Below are 23624 nucleotides of genomic sequence, written 5' to 3'. Positions count from 1 at the left end.
ATTTTATCTATTGGTTGGTGTGACGGAAGTTCGGGAGTTCGTAGTTTTGTCGGATCAAGCTTAGAAAATGTAAGAGGTATACAACCACAAAAAGCAGAATAAAATGAAAGCATGTGATTCCAATAAGAATAACACACCCAGAACATACTTCCCCACAGAAGAAAATGAATGAATCAAGGAGCCATTTTTCAGCACCATTAGGGTTTTATTAAAAGAGATTGAATGAATCAAAATAGTGTGAGATCACCGATGCCTTTGGTAGCCAACACAAGTAGTTTTTGGAATGTAAGTAGACCTAAATGCAACATTTGTGGCCGAAATCATTCGAGAGTGTATAGATTGAAAGACGAGTCCTGTTTTATTTGTGGGTTCCTTGATCATTTTAAAATAGATTGAGCTCAGGTCTAGCTACTATCAGTTGCGAGTTAAAGATGTAGATGTGCTAAAAACAACATTTAGAACCCGTTACAAACATTATGAGTTTTTAGTTATTCCTTTCGGATTGACTAATGCCCTTGTAGCAATTATGGATCTAACGAATTGGTTTTTTAGCCATATATCGACAAGTTCATTGTTGTTTTTATTGATGGCATTTTGATTTATTCCAGAAATGAATCTGAGCACGCCCAGCTTTTGAGGATCGTGTTACACATTTTGCGTGAAAAATAATTGTATGCTAAGTTTAACAAATGTGAGTTCTTGCTCAAAGAAGTCAGATTTCACGGTCATCTAATTTTAGCTAAAGGGATACGAGTTGATCCAAGCAAGATTTCTACTATTTTGAGTTGGAAGTCTCCATGAAACATTTCTGAGGTATACAATTTTCTACTATTGATTGGTAATACTTTATAACCCTAATCCAGCGACGGAGATGGGATAGGGGTGTTACAACACTATAACACTCATGTAAATATAAAATAAATAATAATTACTGACTTATTGGTCGAAATTGTGGTCCTAAAACTACTGTTCTCGATATCATTGAAAATGAGTTGTTACATTCATGGTGCCTTTTGTCACACCCCAAGTCTGGCGGATTTAAGATTTTGACGTATAGTAACAAAATAATTTGTTTGGAAAAGTGTAATCCACTCATGTTTCTTTTGGTGCATAGGTGTGGGCGTATAGTAATCATCGTGTGAGTAAGTGAAGATTTTATTTTAGATTATTTTGCTATTTAAAGAGAAATATTTGGTTGAGTGAAAAGTTAACTATGGTATGAGTTAATGCCAAAGGTATAGTACGCCTTGTTTGTCTAAAGTACTGCGCTAGTTAGGTTGTAAAATAATCTTGTTAAGAACCAACTGGATAGACTAATTTGATATCTATAATATAAGAGCCTCATTTATGTTTCTCTAAAAAATTGTAGGTCATTAAGAAGGACAAATTCTAAAGTTGTAACACTTGTTAAGTTCCACTAAGTAGGTTGGGTCATATATATGTGTGTGTGAGAAGAGTTCTGAAGAGGGTTATTCTTTTTCCTTCAATGCTACTTTCTTATTATTTATCTTTAAATCCAATAGTATATTTTTCTCATTAAGTTGGAAGTTGAGGATTCTTAGTGTAATCAGTGATCATTCTATCTCTGGGTAAGTATTACAGCTATGCATGTTAGATGTTTTAAAAGAGTAAGTCTGTTTGTGGTATATCACAATAAGTTGTAAGTAAGGTTTTGCATGAGGGTTATTAGAGATTAAGATGATAGTAATTTGTATGTAAATGAGTTTTAATGGTGATCCTATGTTTTGTAAGCAGCTGTTGTTGTTGGTTCGAGAAAGATGTCTAAGTTTGGAGCTTAGAACTGTAGTAGGTGAGTTTAAGGTGATTCTCTACCCTGACTTTCTCTTAAGTATATATATAGAAGATATTGATATCTATAATAATCGGTAAGTGTATAAAAATGGTAAAGAGGAGAAAAATTCTATGATGATATGTACAAAGTTCTATTGAGATGAATGTTGAATGGTAAGTATGCAGGTATAGTTTGAGATATGAAAAGTATGAGTTAGTCTGGAATGCAAATAAATTTAGGTAAGTAAATGATAAGAAATGTCCCTTAGTGAAGCCTCTGGTAGGGCAATTGTATTGTTAACTAGATTGGTAGACCACAATATGAAAAAAAGTGTAAGGCCATAAGGTTTAGACGCTTGACATCTTGATATGATTTGAAAATACTCATGGTGTAGCCTTCAGTAAAGTAAAGACTGAATTGGTAGATCACGATACATGAATGTGTAAGTCTATTTGTGGCTGAGAGCCATGGAAATGTTTGTATGTGTGTTCATGATGTAGCCTTTGATAATGTGTAAATAGAATTGGCAGATCATGATATATGAAATTATGTAGAAGTTTATGAGGGAGACACCCATGGCACCTTTTGTGAAAGTTTGTCAAGACAATAAACACATGAATCGATATGATGCCTTTATGGCCTAGTTGTTTGGCCTTTAAGGCGCACTCTACTAAGTATGTTTGGTAAGGTATGCTTGTCCACCCTTCTAGTAAGTTATGAGTAAATTTTGATTGTTTTATGATAGATACTTCTATAACAAGGTTATGAAACGTCTAAGGTTAGTTTGGTTGAATTAGATAAAGGAAGTTCTGAAAAGAAGTGTATATCTATATGTTAAAAATAGTATTCACCATGGTAATCTATTAGTTTTGAAAATCAGTGTATTCATGGTCATGAAAAACATAAAAAATTTCCAATTCAAGTTCGTTTGAGTTAGGTAAAGGTTGAACCTGAGTTACCTGGAATCTTTTATATTTGAGTTGTATAATGTCTTCTTCTGAAATAATATGGAATTTGAGTTATTATTATTCTGAGTATCTGGGTTTCTGAAATAAAGTAATGTGGAATTCATCTGAATGATCTGTATAGTACATTATCAGTGAGAGTTTTTATAGTATTGAACCAATGTATGATTTGATTAATAGTTTGATGGTATTCATATCTGTATAAGTATTCGCCAAATGTGTATGTATCCATCAGCGATTAATATATTTAAATAACTTATATGGAGTAAGTTTGTGTGTTAATAGATGATTTATATAAATTGGGCTTTGAAGGTATATTCTTTTGAAAAGTACCCATGATTTAAGAAATGTCTAGAAGGATCTTTAGTTAGATAGTTAAGAAAGAATTGATATGTTAAGAGTAAAATAGTTGGTGTGGAAGCGTATGCCAAAACTGTGATAGTATCCGCCTGAAATAGAAGTAAGTGATTCAAAAGGGTAGCTGGTGCACTGATGTTCTTCCAATCTTATAAGCTATCTGCCAAGGTATTTTTGTGATAAAGGACACTAACTTCTTTTGAACTTACAATGTTTGTTGTTGTTTCAGGTGTATGGTAACAGAATACACTAGGAGGGACAATGCTAGGGTAGCGACAAAATGGGTTATTATGCATACAATGGTGAAGTGCTGTAGTTTAAGGTTACGCCCTAAAAGCCTGTCTTTTACAAACTTTATACTGGAATAAGTTGTAACACCCCTTACCTGTGTTCGACACCGAGACAGGATATGAGGCATTACCGGACTTAAACGCAAGCAAACGTACAAAACTGGGCCATAAAATTTTGTTCAAATTAAATTCATTCATACATATGCAAATTATCCCTTATATGGGCCTACGAGGCCTATAACATGCATCGGGAGAAGTACGAGACTAAACTGAAAACTTTAAAAATCTTTGGGAAAACTTAGAAAATTTTCATGAAACAGGGTCACACGCCCGTGTGGGTAGGCCGTGTGGTCACACACGCCCGTGTGGCTTGGGATATGCCTGTGTGCTCAGCCTGTGTAACTCTCTGTTTATGACGTCATCACACAATTAGGGTCACACAGCCAAGTCACATGCCCGTGTGCTTAGCCCGTGTGGCGAATTAAATTCCAAAAATTAGGCGTAGACTTCACACGGCCTGGGTGTACGCCCATATCCTAAGGCTGTGTCCTTCACACGACTGAGACATATGGCCGGATTACACGCCCATGGAGCAGACCATGTGTCACAGAAGGCTTTGACACATGCCCATGTGTCTACCAAGGCCTAGACACATACCTGTGTGGACAAATTCTAGGATAATTTCCAAGCCATTTGCCACCCTTAAATGCTCACTCACTTATACATTTTTTATGGCATGCAACATAGCACTTTTAGCCACTCAAATACTCACAATCATGATTAATCCATGACCTTGTAATGTCAACATATCACATGCTCAAACCATCATTCTTTTATATGGCATTCCACACCAATTTCATGTTTATTCATCCTTATAAACTTACTTTCAACCTACTCATTATACCATGAACATGTTCATACCTATTAGTCCCAATTCATTCATTGAGCATATGTGCCATTTATCATATCCATTCCCAACAAGCAACCACCAACCACATTACAAAGTGTAAACACATTGCATGCATGCATAAATAATTAGGGTTACAACCTGAGAAACAAATATAAGCTACATCTCGTGGCCTTAGACAAAATGAATCATAATACCATTATGAGCCAACTCATTTGGCTAATCAATATGACACATAACAAAATGACAAAGTCCCCTGTACATGTCATACTCAAAATGTTGAGACTAATTATACCCAAATGTCCAATCGATAGTGTGATCGAGTCTCCAACGTCCTTTGATCCCTGAGCTAGCTTGGCGACACTATAAAAGATGGAAAGGAAGGGCAGTAAGCATTAAAGCTTAGTAAGTCCATATGAAAATAACATGCTATCTAGACAAGTAATTAACATAGATTTAACATAATAAATATAATTTATAATTCTTCAAATCATTTAAACTTACTCATCACATACCAAGGCATTACTCATGAGTTTGGTATACATACCTGTATGAACTCATAACATATCCTCTTAATCATTCTTCTTATTGACTTAGTCTTGGGTCTTCTGTCAAGTAACTCGATAATTTACCCATTGAACACTCGGAATACTATTGGATACAGGAAGGCTCGCACCTAAGTGCCGCATTCATAGCTAAAGCTACCCCATATCACATAACACATAAATTCTGATTTTCAAGCTACTTACGGGCTTGTTCACACAAGCTGTCGGTCAGGACGTAACTATATGGGCTGCTCACACAAGCTATCAGGTATCCACAATGCATGCCGGACTATCTAGCCACCGAGAGGACGTACAAAACCAGTACCCGGAACCACATAAATATATCTCATGAACTCATAAATAACATGATTCCTAGTGACATGTCACATCCTAAACTATTCCTAAGGTTCAAACGGAATTTTCGATATTACTTCTCTGTCAAGCTTGCTCGTAATGTCGATCTCAATGTCCATAATACCAAATCACTTATTCATCGAGCAATCAAAGCATAACTCATAATAGCATTAAAGAATTTGAATTCACATAATATTCAAGCATAAAAAATATAACATAACATCACATTATTTGTATATGAACTTACCTCGGTACAAAATGATGAAAACGAGCCTATTCTTCGTAAACCTTATTTTTCCCCCGATCAAGACTCGAATCATTTTTTTCTTGATCTATAATTCCAAATTTAACTTATTTAATACACACACTGTTCAAATCGACCCATAACACATACTTTGGTAAAATTACTTTTTACCCTTAATTTTTCACTTATTTACAAATTGGTCCTTAAGCTCGTAAAATAAAATGCGTACATTTTATTTATTACCCAAGCCTAATCGATTCATATTTCCACTCCTAGCAGCCCACATTTTTCTTTATTTCACATTTTTACTACCCATTTTACCACTTTTACAAATAGGTCATTTTCATGCATTTCTATCAAAAATCACTTAGTAAAAGATGTTAAACACACATCAAACTTTCATATTCCTTCATTAAACATCAAAATGCTTGCATGACACACATGGGTAAGTTTTTGAACATGAACCCTAGCTCAAAATAATGGTAGGAATAGTTAGATCGATTGATGACAATTTCAAAAATGTAAAGAACATTAAAAACGGGGCTAGGATGGACTTAGTATTGAGCTTGAAAAGTTGAAAAGCCCTAGCTATGAAACCCTTAGAAGTTTCAGCTATGGCATGGAGAAGATGAGCAAATATTGCTTGATTTTTCCCTTTTTATTCTTTTATTAACCAAATGACCAAAATGCCCTTTAATGCCTTTCTTTCAAATTTTCCTATGCATGCCTATTTTTGTCCAAAATTTAGAGCTTGGTCAAATTACTATTTAAGGACCTCTAATTAACAACCCATATCAATTTCATGCTTAAAGCTTCTAGAACTCAATTTTTTCAACTTATTCAATTTAGTCGCTAACTTTAAATTAGACACTTTAGGCATAAAATTTCTTCATAAAATTTCACACAAACATGCATTCATATTATGGATCATCAACTAATCATAAAATAATTATTTCTACTTTGAATTTTTGGTCTCAAAATCACTGTTTCGACTAAGGCCTAATTCGGGATGTTACATAAGTTGTAACCAGTTTGGATTAAAATTTTATTTTTAATATTGTCCCTTATTCATAGATATCATATTTCTCAATGAAGTTAATAAGTAAAAATGTTTCAAATAAAGAATGTTTGTCAACTGTTCGATATTTGGTTAATTATTGTGTGTAGTAATACCTGAGATGTGGACATGGCGAATCAGGTCAAGTTGAAGGGCGTTATACTTTCTCTCTGTAACACCCTCAACTGGATCTGATTCATTGGATCTGGATCTCAATTATTACAATTATAATACAGACTTACACTTGATACACTCATACATATTTTCAACCATTACATATTATTTAAAATAATCTACCAAACAAAATACAAATGAATATGCAACAGACAACTATGATTATTGTACAAGAGATTTCAGCTACAAGGAATTGTAAATGAATCTTATAAATTAACTACATTATTTCTATTTGTTAAATTAGACTCGATCACCCTAACCCAAGTTCATTCTATATGCATAAAAGCCCATCTCACCACTCCTTTGGAATAGATCCAAATCAGCTTACCTATAACATAAAACATAGAGGTAATTTTTTGAGAAATTAGTTAGTTAAACACCAATTACCTTAATCGTGTTTGTACATCACATTTGGTTACTCATATAACCCTCTTCTTGTTCCTAATCTTCAACCTTCCCTGGCGAAAACCTTTTTAGAATTCCATTCTTTGTACCATAAATGTTATCCCTTACCCCACGTCTTTTCAAAACCTTACTCACATTATTCACTTTTCCCTTTCACGATTCCTTAAGCATTCCCATTCCAGGATCCATACAGATAGAATACAGTTATTCTTGCATATATATTCTAAGTCATCTTTCTTTAATTATTCATGAAGATCATGTAAACAAATAGAGATTTCATTCCTTGCCTTTCTAGACATAGCCCTCACCGATATTTGATCTTCATGTCTATTTGACCCATTGTTTGAATTCTTCACATGCTCTAGCGTATTCCAGTTTCTCTATTCTTGTCTTAGGACCATGCAGGTCCTACCGTAACTATTCAAATAGAGCTCGCCATAGGCAAAAAATCTTTTGAAGATACCTTATCAAAAGTGTAACACGATATGCCACAAAGGCCTTTCCTTCAGTGTTCATTGTACTTACCATTCCTTCAGAGTTCGCCACATATATTGTTCGTTCAGATTTCACCATATATACTGTTCTTTTAGATTGGCGGAAATATCATTTCTTTTATTTAAGGTCCTCTACAAAGGTATTTCTTTTAGATTATTTCCATTAGACCTATTCTTTAGAGTGTGCCACGAAGGTTTCCTCTAAGATTTTCTATAGAAGCTTCCATTTTAAAAATTGTCACAAAGGTTTCCATTTTCTAGTGTCTTCACAATAGGGATTTGCCTAGACTCACATTTCGTGAGGTTTTCCCCTCATCACCATGGGTCACGCAGAGAACCCCTTTAGGTAATAACCTTAATTTATTTCTTTGCATATGATGCCATAACCCATCAACTATAGTTTTACACAATATGGAGCCATGGGCTTTTCCTTTCAAAGATCATGATTAAAATCCCGAGGACCCCTTTAGATGACTCTGCAGAGACATATACAAACTCACTAGCAGACCTTTCATACATCGTCACCATTTAAACTTAACAAACTATTCACCCTATATATTCAAAACATGCGCATACAGTCAAGCTTCAATTTTAGATTATTTATCACATACTCTATACCTATAAGATTCATACATGCAACCCTGAACTAATATTCACACATCAGCATATTCATCATACCATCCTTTTGTGACACCCCTAAAGTGACCCTAGTCGGAAAGCAGTTTCGGGACCACTAAACCGAGTCATAAAAATAATTAACCCTCGTAGTTGATGCTTATTATATGTATATATGCATGTGTGAAAATTTCATGTTTGAATTTTGTTAATTGTAAGTGAATTTTATCAAATAGGACTTATGTGAGAAAATTTAGAAATGTGCTAGGCAAATGTAAAGTGGCCTAATAATGCATATTGTGAAAATGATGGGTTTGCATGTCAAATTACCCAAAATTAAAGCATAGTGGCGGCCATGCTATGGGTGGAAACATGTTGTAAACATGTTGTGTAGTGTGTTATGTTAGAAAGAATAAAAAAGGGTTAGGATTAAAGTAATGCAAAGGAGGAGTGATGAAAAAAATTGTCTCACCCATGCCCCCTCCATTGCCGTGAATGGAAGAAAGATAACAAAAGAAAAAATTACATGCTCATCTTTCTTCTTGGTTGCCAATTTGGGAAAAAGAATATTGAAGAGGAAAAACCAAGGTATTCGGCCATGGCTATCCTAGTTTAAGGTATGCATTGTGATTTTTTTATGGACTATGAGATTAGATTGATAAGTGCATAACTTATTTAACCCATGGTTTAATTTAATGCATCAATAGACAAAGGTCCATTCGGCAAGTGCTAAATTGGTGTCATTTTGATAAGTTTTTTTTGAAAGATGTTAATTATTTGTTAAGTAGCTTAAATGATGTTTGAATGAGTAGAATTCATGGTTGAAAAGTATAAATTGAAGGTTGCCGTATGAGTGTATATACATTTTAGATAGAAAAATGTTGTTGTTTAGTTGAATTTTCATTTGATAAATGTTCATTCGGTCAAATGGGAGAAGAATAAGATGAATTTAAATGTTGTGGTTTATTATTTTAGTTGTTAAATGATTGGGTATGAAGTATTTGATTACCTAATTGAAAGTAAGTTAAGTTGTTATTTGATATTAAATGCAAATTCTATATATGATAATAATGTAAATGTAGGTGGATCCATGAAGTATTTTCGGTTATATGCTATGTATAAGTATGAGTTTTTAAAGTTGGATTTATGAGTATATGTATATTAGTCTAGGAACATTTGGTTATATGGTGTTAATATGCCTTTGAAATCGAATGATATTTTGAGTGTATATATATATGTACATTCGGTTAAGATAAGGTTTATTATAAAAGCTAAGTTGTGTGGTTAGGGCCGAATGGCATATATAAGATATTAAAACATGTTATAATTATATATTGGTGTACATGGTTGTAATTAATCCTCTACTTGAATTCGATTAGATATGGTCATGGTATGAGTTTAGTAGGGTTAATACCTTAAAATTGAATGGAGTTTTAGTAATCTTTTGTGTCATGTTCGTTAAAATAGTTGATGATTTGGGTGTTATTATACGCATTTAGGCTAAAGATTTTTCAGCTAAGTTTTATATCTATGGAATAATTATAATGGATAATATGTAGGAGTAATTTTGGCTTGTTAAAAATGTGGTACGTGTATCGCAAATGGTATATACATAATGCATTGGAGTTACCCTATAAGGTTGAAATGAGTAATTAAATTATTGGTGTGTATGCATTTTTTTATTTTAACTTGGCATGTGAAATGGGTGTAGAATAGTTAATATGTGTGCTTAAGGTGATGTGATAAAATAATTAGCTATATGGTTTGGTTCATTATTGAGTATAAGGGTTAAGTGCTTTAAAAGAGATTTTAATGTTCGAAATGATTAAACAAATTCATTCGTTTATATTAAGCCCAAGAGCAAAGAGGATCAAAGCCGGATAGGGGAAAAGAGAAAGTAAATGAATAGCCGTGGATATCTAGTCGTCGACCGCTTCCGAGGTAAGTTTTAAGTGATTAAACGTTGAGTAAATTCAATCATAATAGGACATAATGAGTTGATTTAATAAGATATGATGTGGCCATGATATGTCTTAAACTCAAATGGTAAGTTCATAAGTGTTTGGACTTGGAAATTTAAGAGCAAATTGTAATAATTTGCTTTGGACAGCAGCAGTAACGTGATTTTAGAAAATCACTATAAATTTTTGGTGTGGAATTATAGGCTGAACAAAATATGTAATCAAAGCTTAGTTAGTCTAGTTTCTTATAAAAGAGACCGTGTAAGCAAAGAAATTTCCTATAAAGAGATATTTAAAGTTGTGTGGGACAGTGTCAGAATGACTCCGAAATCCCCTGTTCTATTTTTAGAAAATCATTATAATTTGTACAAAAATGGTTATAAGATAAAATTTATATGCTTAGACTCCTTAATGAGTCTAGTTTCAAATGAAATCAAATAGAACACATTTTGAATTCTGTACAATGAAAAATCTGATTCGTAGTGAAGAGTGGTCAGATTAGTCAAACAGTGAAACAGGGGAAACTTTAGGAAAAGAATCTGGTATTGATTGGCCAAACCTAAAATTCTGGAAATTTAACGGATGGAAGATATACGAGTCTTTATTCAGAGAAAATTAACGGCAAGTGATTTGGAGTTTTGTAGCTCCAGTTATAAATAATTTAGTGACTATTGCGCAGGAAAACAACTCGTAGTGAATATGTGATTTTGTTGTAAACATGGATAAAACTTGTTTTAGTTGCTCATAAGCTATCGATTAAACCCATACGTGAATTCTAAATCGTGATATTGTAAAACGATATATGAGTGTTAGATGAATCTTGGATATTAAAATTTGTGAAATTGTAAGTTCATGAGTATTCGAATATGAAATGATAGTATGGCGTGAAATTGAATTATTCATTGGAAAATGATTGATGTAGATTCGGCCAAGACAAAGTGTATACATGGTAGTATATGTGGTATGTGAAGCATATTTGGATAATTGTGATGTGAATACATGAAAATTTATATTTTGATTTAGGATTTTATGTGATGAATGTGAATGTGTATATATGAGATAAGGCCGAATGGCCAATGTGATGAATGTGAACATGCATATATGTGATAAGGCCGAATGGCCAATGTGATGAATGTGAGCATGCATATGTGTGATAAGGCCGAATGGCCAATGTGATGAATATGAACATGCATATATGTGGTAAAGCCAAATGGCTAATGTGAAATATGTATGAGATATGTATGTATATGTGGTAAAGCCGAATGGCTAGTGTGAAATATGTAGGCGATGTGAGTATATTGTGGCCGAACGACCAAATGTGAAAGGTGTGTATTATTAGATATTTGATGAGGCAAATGAATTACAAATATGACAGTCGATGTGAATGTTGTAACATGTGATTCAATGTACATGAAACTTGGAAATATATTCCGGGTAAGACCCGATGACTACGTGTGGAGATTATGTCCGGGTAAGACCCGATGACTACGTGTGGAGATTTTGTCCGGGTAAAACCCGATAACTTCGTGTGGAGATTTCGTCTGAGCTAAAGGTATCGTCGATAATCCGAGTAGAGGTTAAAACTATAAGACTTCGTAATAAGAATTGCTTAGAAATATATTCAATGCGAAAGGTTAAATAGGTATTTACTCCAAGTTTATATGTGAGCTTGATTTGAACTAAATCATAAGGTAGTTATGTGATGCATACGAGAGCAATCTATGAGACTATTCCTATGATTATGTGACATCGGATCAGTGTGAGAGGTTATGTGAAATTATACAATATATCTATGTCACATGAGCTCACTTTTATGTGAAAGTTTATCTGCCTATTGTATATGATGAGATGTGCATATTCGATAAAGGGGATGGTATGCCCGAAGGAAGAGTGAAATAAAAATACGAACAACTATGTTATAATTTGATTGTTATCTGTTGACACTGCTTAAAACTTACTAAGCATTGTAATGCTTACTCATTTACTTGGTTTTCTCTGCTTTTATAGATCTCATTTCAAGCTACGGTGCTCGGGGATCGTCAGCAACTAGTCACACTATCATTATCCACTGCTTGTCACTGTTACGTTTAGAATTATTTTATGGCATGTATAGAATAGACTAGTGGCGGAAGAATATTTTTGGTTAATGTATATAAGCCATGCGAAAATGGCATCTTTTGAATGTTTACTTAGAAGTTTAAATTTTATCCTCGGTCATGCTTAGTACTTATTTAAATGAATGATCTTTATTTCAAGAAAAAGTTCAAAATTTTACTGTTCTGACATGAGTTACAAGTCCGGTAATGCCCCTTACCTATTCCGACGACGGTTACGGGATAGGGGTGTTACATTTTATTGGTATCAGAGCTACGGTTTAGTCGATTCTAGGACTAACGTAGCATGCGTGAGTCTATTTATACATGCCGTGAAGTGATAAAATGATAGTGTGATGATTTTTGACTTTTAAAATGTGTTTACTGTATTGTAATGAATCTTGATCCCGATCGAGCTGTAGCAAGCTTCTGACTATGAGAATTTGCGATATCACTTCACTTAGATATGCCTAAATTATTAAGTTGATCAGGTACGTATCATGTACTCGTATTTGAATTTCGATTTGGATTGAATTATAAGGGTATAAGTGATGCAATTTTGAAAGAGTGTTATGACTAAATGTGATTTTTGTATGTGGCTATGGAACTGGAAGTTGAATGGTCGATAAACATGTTGTGTTTGTATTCAAGTAATGTAAATGATATAGTAATGTGTATTGCTATATGTGTACATGTACATGAGAATTGAGAGTGATATATCCGGGCTAAGTCCCAAAGAGCATTCGTGCTAGTGATATATCCGTGCTAAACCCCGAAGAGCATTCGTGCTAGTGATGTATCTAGGCTAAGTTCCAAAGAGCATTCATGCTAGTGATATATCCGTGCTAAACCCCGAAGAGCATTCGTGCTAGTGATGTATCCAGGCTAAGTTCCGAAGAGCATTCGTGCTAGTGATATATCCGTGCTAAACCCCGAAGAGCATTCGTGCTAGTGATGTATCTGGGCTAAGTTCCGAAGAGCATTTGTGCTAGTGATATATCCGTGCTAAACCCCAAAGAGCATTCGTGCTGGTGTTATATCCGGGCTAGGTCCCGAAGAGCAATCATGCTGGTGACGTGTATTCGGGCCTTCGTGCCTAGTAGGCTTCGTGCCGATAATTTGAGCAAAGTTTAAGTGTTCATTACTATACGAATTCAACTTTAAATGAGATGATATGTTTAAAAGTGTACATACATGATGTTTATAGACTTGGTTAAGTCATTTCAATGTGTAATAACGAATGAATAAGAGCACTATGTGTGTGAATGATTAGAGGCACTGTGTGTGTGCGAAGTCCTTTAACCGAGCACTATGAGTGCGAGATCGGTCAGTGGGCACTAAGTGTGTGAAGTAGAATTCATGTAAGACCTCGTCTGGGACGAAGGCATTGATTTGAGATAGTGTGTAAGAATTTTTGATGAATGCTGATAATTTTAGATATATGGGTTATGTGCTAAAATAAATCCCATGCCGATGTACTATACGAGGCTTTATGCCTAATCGACTGTATACGGGTAGCGTTAACGGTGATTGAATGTGCTGAATGAATTAAATGTTCAGGTATGTGGAAGTTGAATTTTCTGTTGGAAATAAGTTAAGTTGAATATTGAGATACGATGGAGTTATAAAGGATATTTATTGGGATGTTTGAGTATGTGTGTACTTTCGGTCAGGTTACAGCTTATACATGAATGAATATGTGGGTTGATGATGTGAATTATACATGTTAATATGTGCTTAATATGTGTTTGAAATGCATTGTGAATTAAATTAAGTGATTATTGCTTATGAAATCAAGAAAATGAGATATGTGTGCATACTTGTAGAAATGTTTATGTATTTGTTTTAAGATAAGAAAATGATTTTATAGTTCGATGCGAAATCAGTAATGAATTACAATTGCTATCGATGAGCTAATGTTTATATGGATATAATTCAATAAGAGGATGTTATCCTAAACTATGCATCGATAGAAATTTTCGAGGACGAAAATCCCTAAAAGGGGGGGAGAGTTGTGACACCCCTAAAGTGACCCTAGTCGAAAAGCGGTTTCGGGACCACTAAACCGAGTCATAAAAATAATTAACCCTCATAGTTGATGCTTATTATATGTATATATGCATGTGTGAAAATTTCATGTTTGAATTTTGTTAATTGTAAGTGAATTTTATCAAATAGGACTTATGTGAGAAAATTTAGAAATGTGCTAGGCAAATGTAAAGTGGCCTAATAATGCATGTTGTGAAAATGATGGGTTTGCATGTCAAATTACCCAAAATTAAAGCATAGTGGCCGGCCATGCTATGGGTGGAAACATGTTGTAAACATGTTGTGTAGTGTGTTATGTTAGAAAGAATAAAAAAAGGGGTTAGGATTAAAGTAATGCAAAGGGAGGAGTGATGAAAAAAAAAATTGTCTCACCCATGCCCCCCCTCCATTACCGTGAATGGAAGAAAGATAACAAAAGAAAAAAATTACATGCTCATCTTTCTTCTTGGTTGCCGAATTTGGGAAAAGGAATATTGAAGAGGAAAAACCAAGGTATTCGGCCATGGCTATCCTAGTTTAAGGTATGCATTGTGATTTTTTTATGGACTATGAGATTAGATTGATAAGTGCATAACTTATTTAACCCATGGTTTAATTTCATGCATCAATAGACAAAGGTCCATTCGGCAAGTGCTAAATTGGTGTCATTTTGATAAGTTTTTTTTGAAAGATGTTAATTATTTGTTAAGTAGCTTAAATGATGTTTGAATGAGTAGAATTCATGGTTGAAAAGTATAAATTGAAGGTTGCCGTATGAGTGTATATACATTTTAGATAGAAAAATGTTGTTGTTTAGTTGAATTTTCATTTGATAAATGTTCATTCGGTCAAATGGGAGAAGAATAAGATGAATTTGAATGTTGTGGTTTATTATTTTAGTTGTTAAATGATTGGGTATGAAGTATTTGATTACCTAATTGAAAGTAAGTTAAGTTGTTATTTGATATTAAATGCAAATTCTATATATGATAATAATGTAAATGTAGGTGGATCCATGAAGTATTTTCGGTTATATGCTATGTATAAGTATGAGTTTTAAAGTTGGATTTATGAGTATATGTATATTAGTCTAGGAACATTTGGTTATATGGTGTTAATATGCCTTTGAAATCGAATGATATTTTGAGTATATATATATATGTACATTCGGTTAAGATAAGGTTTATTATAAAAGCTAAGTTGTGTGGTTAGGGCCGAATGGCATATATAAGATATTAAAACATGTTATAATTATATATTGGTGTACATGGTTGTAATTAATCCTCTACTTGAATTCGATTAGATATGGTCATGGTATGAGTTTAGTAGGGTTAATACCTTAAAATTGAATGGAGTTTTAGTTAATCTTTTGTGTCATGTTCGTTAAAATAGTTGATGATTTGGGTGTTATTATACGCATTTAGGCTAAAGATTTTTCAGCTATGTTTTATATCTATGGAATAATTATAATGGATAATATGTAGGAGTAATTTCGGCTTGTTAAAAATGTGGTACGTGTATGGCAAATGGTATATACATAATGCATTGGAGTTACCCTATAAGGTTGAAATGAGTAATTAAATTATTGGTGTGTATGCATTTTTTTATTTTAACTTGGCATGTGAAATGGGTGTAGAATAGTTAATATGTGTGCTTAAGGTGATGTGATAAAATAATTAGCGATATGGTTTGGTTCATTATTGAGTATAAGGGTTAAGTGCTTTAAAAGAGCTTTTAATGTTCGAAATGATTAAACAAATTCATTCGTTTATATTAAGCCCAAGAGCAAAGAGGATCAAAGCCGGATAGGGGAAAAGAGAAAGTAAACGAATAGCCGTGGATATCTAGTCGTCGACCGCTTTCGAGGAAAGTTTTAAGTGATTAAACGTTGAGTAAATTCAATCATAATAGGACATAATGAGTTGATTTAATAAGATATAATGTGGCCATGATATGTCTTAAACTCAAATGGTAAGTTCATAAGTGTTTGGACTTGGAAATTTAAGAGCAAATTGTAATAATTTGCTTTGGACAGTAGCAGTAACGTGATTTTAGAAAATCACTATAAATTGTTGGTGTGGAATTATAGGCTGAACAAAATATGTAATCAAAGCTTAGTTAGTCTAGTTTCTTATAAAAGAGACCGTGTAAGCAAAGAAATTTCCTATAAAGAGTTATTTAAAGTTGTGTGGGACAGTGTCAGAATGACTCTGAAATCCCCTGTTCTGTTTTTAGAAAATCATTATAATTTGTACAAAAATGGTTATAAGATAAAATTTATATGCTTAGACTCCTTAATGAGTCTAGTTTCAAATGAAATCAAATATAACACATTTTGAATTCTGTACAATGAAAAATCTGATTCGTAGTGAAGAGTGGTCAGATTAGTCAAACAGTGAAACAGGGGAAACTTTAAGAAAAGAATCTGGTATTGATTGGCCAAACCTAAAATTCTGGAAATTTTACGGATGGAAGATATACGAGTCTTTATTCAGAGAAAATTAACGGCAAGTGATTTGGAGTTTTGTAGCTCCAGTTATAAATAATTTAGTGACTATTGCTCAGGAAAACAGCTCGTAGTGAATATGTGATTTTGTTGTAAACATGGATAAAACTTGTTTTAGTTGCTCATAAGCTGTCGATTAAACCCATACGTGAATTCTAAATCGTGATATTGTAAAACGATATATGAGTGTTAGATGGATCTTGGATATTAAAATTTGTGAAATTGTAAGTTCATGAGTATTCGAATATGAAATGATAGTATGGCGTGAAATTGAATTATTCATTGGAAAATGATTGATGTAGATTCGGCCAAGACAAAGTGTATACATGGTAGTATATGTGGTATGTGAAGCATATTTGGATAATTGTGATGTGAATACATGAAAATTTATATTTTGATTTAGGATTTTATGTGATGAATGTGAATGTGTATATATGAGATAAGGCCGAATGGCCAATGTGATGAATGTGAACATGCATATATGTGATAAGGCCGAATGGCCAATGTGATGAATGTGAGCATGCATATGTGTGATAAGGCCGAATGGCCAATGTGATGAATATGAACATGCATATATGTGGTAAAGCCAAATGGCTAATGTGAAATATGTATGAGATATGTATGTATATGTGGTAAAGCCGAATGGCTAGTGTGAAATATGTAGGCGATGTGCGTATATTGTGGCCGAACGACCAAATGTGAAAGGTGTGTATTATTAGATATTTGATGAGGCAAATGAATTACAAATATGACAGTCGATGTGAATGTTGTAACATGTGATTAAATGTACATGAAACTTGGAAATATATTCCGGGTAAGACCCGATGACTACGTGTGGAGATTATGTCCGGGTAAGACCCGATGACTACGTGTGGAGATTTTGTCCGGGTAAAACCCGATAACTTCGTGTGGAGATTTCGTCTGAGCTAAAGGTATCGCTGATAATCCAAGTGGAGGTTAAAGCTATAAGACTTCGTAATAAGAATTGCTTATAAATATATTCAATGCGAAAGGTTAAACAGGTATGTACTCCAAGTTTATATGTGAGCTTGATTTGAACTAAATCATAAGGTAGTTATGTGATGCATACGAGAGCAATCTATGAGACTATTCCTATGATTATGTGACATCGGATCAGTGTGAGAGGTTATGTGAAATTATACAATATATCTATGTCACATGAGCTCACTTTTATGTGAAAGTTTATCTGCCTATTGTATATGATGAGATGTGCATATTCGGTAAAGGGGATGGTATGCCCGAAGGAAGAGTGAAATAAAAATACGAACAACTATGTTATAATTTGATTGTTATCTGTTGACACTGCTTAAAACTTACTAATCATTGTAATGCTTACTCTGTTTACTTTGTTTTCTCTGTTTTATAGATCTCATTTCGAAGCTACAGGCTCGGGGATCGTCAGCAACTAGTCACACTATCATTATCCACTGCTTGTCACTGTTACGTTTAGAATTATTTTATGGCATGTATAGAATAGACTAGTGGAGGAAGAATATTTTTGGTTAATGTATATAAGCCATGCGAAAATGGCATCTTTTGAATGTTTACTTAGAGAAGTTTAAATTTTATCCCTGGCTGTGCTTAGTACTTATTTAAATGAATGATCTTTATTTCAAGAAAAAGTTCAAAATTCTACTGTTCTGACATGAGTTACAAGTCCGGTAATGCCCCTTACCTATTCCGACGACGGTTAAGGGATAGGGGTGTTACACCTTTTCTAGTTTCAATTCACAGTTCATATGGTTCTTCATGGAAGCATCTAGAATAAACAATATACACACATGAGTCAATTTAGAGACTCACTTGACAACCACAAGTAGCAACATGGACTTTAGATCCGACACTCAATTAGGGATTATAACAACCACTACCTTATAAAATAGAAGATCATTAAATCTCATTCAAATAACCTTTACACTCATTTCAAACCCATATAACCCCCATAAAAGGCCTTACTTCGCCATTCACTCATACAAATCCACTAAGATCCATAAAACTTACCTTGGCATGGAAATATGACTAACCAAATCTAGGGTTTTCGATACAGCTTGAAGGGAGACTTCCGTTTCCTCTAACCTTAGATTTCAATATTTTGAAAAGAGAAGAAGAGAACTCCATTTATTCAAACTTGAAGACCTATTAAAATAGTCCAAGTCTGTATTGGAACTTGATAAATGTCGCATCACTACAGACTTGTCTTAGCAAGGGTCTACAACAAACCGTAATAGCTACTCATCTACGACTCTCGCCCTTCTTTTATCTCGAGATAGCCCCACATCATCTTTCACTAAGTACGATAACTCAATTATAGAAATGATATTAGTTTTCAACTAATCACTTGAAAAATACATGATTAAACATGATTTGCATTTTATTCATTTTACTTCTTATATCCGATATGCTCATATTTTTCGGTGCTTAACATCGAATCAAAATCTAATTTCATATTATTTCATTAGGGACTTTATACTTCTAATATATAGCATAATTTCTTAACAACTTTCAATTTATTCAATTTAGTCTCTAGTATTAGAATTAACTTAACCTTTAATAAGAAGCTAATTTCTCTATCCTCTAATACAATCTTAACCAAATCTAAGCTTAACAATTACATATTCATCATTTAAAAGATTGAATTTAACAAAACTCTTTCACGGTAACATAATACACACTTGGTAATTTTATAATCTACTACATGGATCTTCTAGCTTAAGTTCTAAGGATAAAAAAATACATAAAACTCTTTAAGATATCACATATTTACCTTGATCAATTTTAGACTAGAATGCAAAAGAAACAAAAGGAAAATTTTCTTCCTTTTTAAGGCTAGGGACGACTAAATGGATAAGAAAAGATGAATGATTTTTATCTCTCCGCTCAACTTTTCTTAATTAAAAGTGAGTGGATGACCATCACTTTCCGCTATCCATATCATATTAATGTTTAAATAACCATTAAGTCCCTTGGTTAATTGCTATTCAAGTCTTGAAGCATTTTCCAAATTAAAATTTAATAGCAATTATATTTTTTCAATTTAGTCCCTAAATTTTAATTAATTATTTTCTCGATTTAATTACTCGATTGTTCTTTAATATATTTTCATACTTCATAAATCCTTCTATTATAATCTCAAAAACTCGGTTTACGGACTTGGGTTCCGAAATCGCATTTTTCAACACTGGCTAAAATTGGGTTGTTACAAGCATGTTACGTGTCATCATATTGTATCATTGTTTTCCATGTTAACAAAATGTAATATCAATGTTAATGAAAGAGATCAATTGATTAATTTTTTGCTGATAAGCATTCAGTTTTGTAATTTTTCAAGGGCTTATTTGGTTTTTTTATTAGACTTTTTTACCCTCATGGCTTTCAAATATATATAATTTTATAGAGAGGGATCCACTTGCACCAGTGTGAAACTAACACAGTTTTACACCCTTTCACGACTTTTTTATGATTGATATTTTAACTATTTGATTGTTGAATTTCTCAATGTAATTGTACTTGTCATACATAGAAAATTTTTATCAATCCAATATCTCATATCAATTTAAATTATTATATATACTAATATATATTTAACGATTGAAAGTTTTTTCTAAAAAAGAAAAAGTTGAAAATTTTATTTTGTCCAAGCTGGACATACATGATCTACACGAGTAAAATATGAAATATGGTGGTTGGATTGTTAAAATATCAACTAATCATGAAAGGATGTAAATAAATCCTCTCTTAATTTTACATATCTTAGATATTCAAAGAACGAAGGTTTGTCATTTATACTTATTTTAATATAATTAATCAATATTTAATGGTGTAAGTAAATCATTTAAATATATATATATTTTGCATGGACCCTATATTTGGTTGAAACTTAAAAGGGACGAAAAAGTGAAATATAATCATATTTAATGGAGTTGTTGGACAACCTGCTAAGGAATAAAGGCAAGAAAAAAAAAAGTGTACGCTATATTTCGGACTAAACAAATACTTGACAAGCATTCATTTGTGAGGATGAGTCAAGAAACGAAAAAGGGATTAATATCATATACTTACGTTTAGCATCAAACAATAAGAAAGGAGACTTGGGCATTGAATTAATTCAGAATAAATAAATAAAATCATCTGTCATATGAAAGCTTCCTTATTATTCTTCAATATTACCTATTCTGTCTTCAAATCAAACATTATATTCTTACCCATTGAAAATTAAGAAACAAATGCCTATCAGTAAGGTACTTACTTATGAAATGCATGCACCAAGTCACTGACTACTCAAATCTGTTGTTTATTTATTTATTTATTTATGAGATAAATCTTAAAATTATTCATTAATTGTGATTTAATATGTAATTGTATACATAAATTATAATTTGGTGCAATATACCTGAAATTTTAATTGTGGTTCAAATATATATTTGAAACTTTAATTTTGATTTAATCATATAAATTTTAAAAATTTAAGTACATCAATTTATTTTTATATTATATAAATATAACTATTTATGTATGCAATATATAAACATAAAATGATGTTATATCAATAATTGTGTTAATAATTTATAAGAATTAGATAATATCAAAATTTCATGTATAAAATTACACAAAATCAAATTCTTGTATACAATTACACATTAAATCATGATTCATGTATAGTTTTAAGATTTATCCCTTTAATTATTTATATTATAGATTCATTTTCCCCAAATATTCATGTTAAGCTTCTATATCCGACACATAAATTTTTATAAAAAAAGGTATGCATTTTATTAATTCTGCACAAAATAATATCAAAATGTGAATTTGACTACTATAATAAAAAAAAGTTAAGGACAACAATACATTCCAAAAATAAAAATAAAATCAATTAAGTTCTTAAATGATTTATCTTATTGAGTTCTCAATGATAAAAAAAAAATTAAATAGATCCCTCCACTAACGAAAGCCATTGTTGCTCGATTTGATCATGTGGACATAACTTCACGCACAACAACAACTACAATTTTTAGTGACCATATAGTTATGACAATAAAAAATTTCATCACATATAGCCAATTATTTGTGACAAATTTTGTACACCACATTAGTAAAATAAATAATTGTGATTCATTAATATTTAGTCACTATTATGAAAATAATTTTGATGGTTTAAATTACATCACTAATAAATCGTCACTATCAGTGTTTACTTGTTACGAATTCCATTAGTCACTACCAATTTGCCACTAGAAAAATGGTAAAAATTGCACCAAAGACTTTTTCCTGGGTAATGATGTAATACTGACAACATATCTAATAGTCACTATTGTTAATCATTATTGTGACAATAAAAAAATTATCACTACAAGATTCACATTCTATAATGATATAATTCTAACGGTTCAAATTACAACACAATTAAATTGTCACTATAAACGTATCATTGTTACTAAATCCATTGGTCACTAAAATTCATCACTCATTAAATGCTAAAAATTGGTGCCAAGTTCGTTTTTCTTAGAAAACGATGTAATATTAACAACATATCTAGCAGTCACAAGTATTAATCATTATTATGACAAAAAAAAATTTTATCACAATAAAACCTACTTTCTAAAATGATATCATTGTCACGGTTTGATTACATCACAACTAAATTATTACTATAGCTTTGTAATTGTTATCAAATCCATTGGTCACTACTACTTCGTCACTAATTAAATGTTAAAAAATTGGAAACAAGTTTCTTTTCCTCAAAAATTGTAGTTGTCACTGTAAGTGTTTAATTATCATCAAATCTATTTATCACAGCAATTGGCCACTAATTTTGAATTTTTATATATACTTACATTTTACTATATCTTATTTAATTAAAAATTTAAAAGGAATAAAATTTATAAAATGAAAAAAATATACAAACAAAATTCAAGGAAGAAAAGGGAAAAAGTAAGGAAATGAAGAAGAAACCTAGAAACTCATTTTGGCAATCTAGAGTTTGGATTTTTAGAGGAAAATTTGATTTTTTTTTTGGGGGGAGAGAAGAACTAAATATTTTAACAAGAAAGAAAGAAAGAACTTTTACTCAAAAATTAAAATAGAAGAATCTAGAAAACTTTTACTTATGTGTAGAAACACGAAAATATACACACTTTTTCATACCCTTTTTTAACTTAAATTCATCCAGTTTCGTAGTAATTCTTGTCAAAAATATATAATAATTATAAATTAATTAAATTGTAGTTAAATTATTAACATGTTGAATTTTAATTAATTTTATAATTAATTTTGATTAATTTTGATTTATTTTTGACAGATTCGCATAAAAGGAGAAAAATGGCTCGGCAAACACTACTAGTAATGCAAAACAGAGAAGCAGTTTTTGAAGCATCGAGGCGAATTAATTTTTCAGCCTAAGATGGTCCAATTTATGAATGTTGATTCATAATATAAATAATTTTAATTTTAATCCAAATTATTTTGGGTTAAATAATTATTATTAATTAAATTATGAAAGGAGGCCCAGTAGTGCTAAATCGAGAAGACCGATCCAACCGAGCAATGGGCTGCCCAAAACCGTCCCACATGCTGACCCAATCAGCTTATTTAGCTGATTATTTGGCTTGAAAAACAGCCCTTGAAGCTTCTTTGAAATTGCTTTTAAACCCCTCCACTTAACAAGCTTTTGTAGATTTGCCCCTAGCCACTTAAAAATTAGGAGTCTATGGCTGCTGATTTTTACTATTTTTAGCAGTCTATCCAACCTATAAATACCCCTTTTGCTGCTTATTTCAAGGACACCACTCATCCTTCCATTCTTCACTTCTCTCTTACTTT

The sequence above is a fragment of the Gossypium arboreum genome, chromosome 10 (genome assembly GCF_025698485.1).
Source record: "Gossypium arboreum isolate Shixiya-1 chromosome 10, ASM2569848v2, whole genome shotgun sequence".
Taxonomy (NCBI): Eukaryota; Viridiplantae; Streptophyta; class Magnoliopsida; order Malvales; family Malvaceae; genus Gossypium; species Gossypium arboreum.
Note: the sequence above shows the minus strand (reverse complement) of the source record.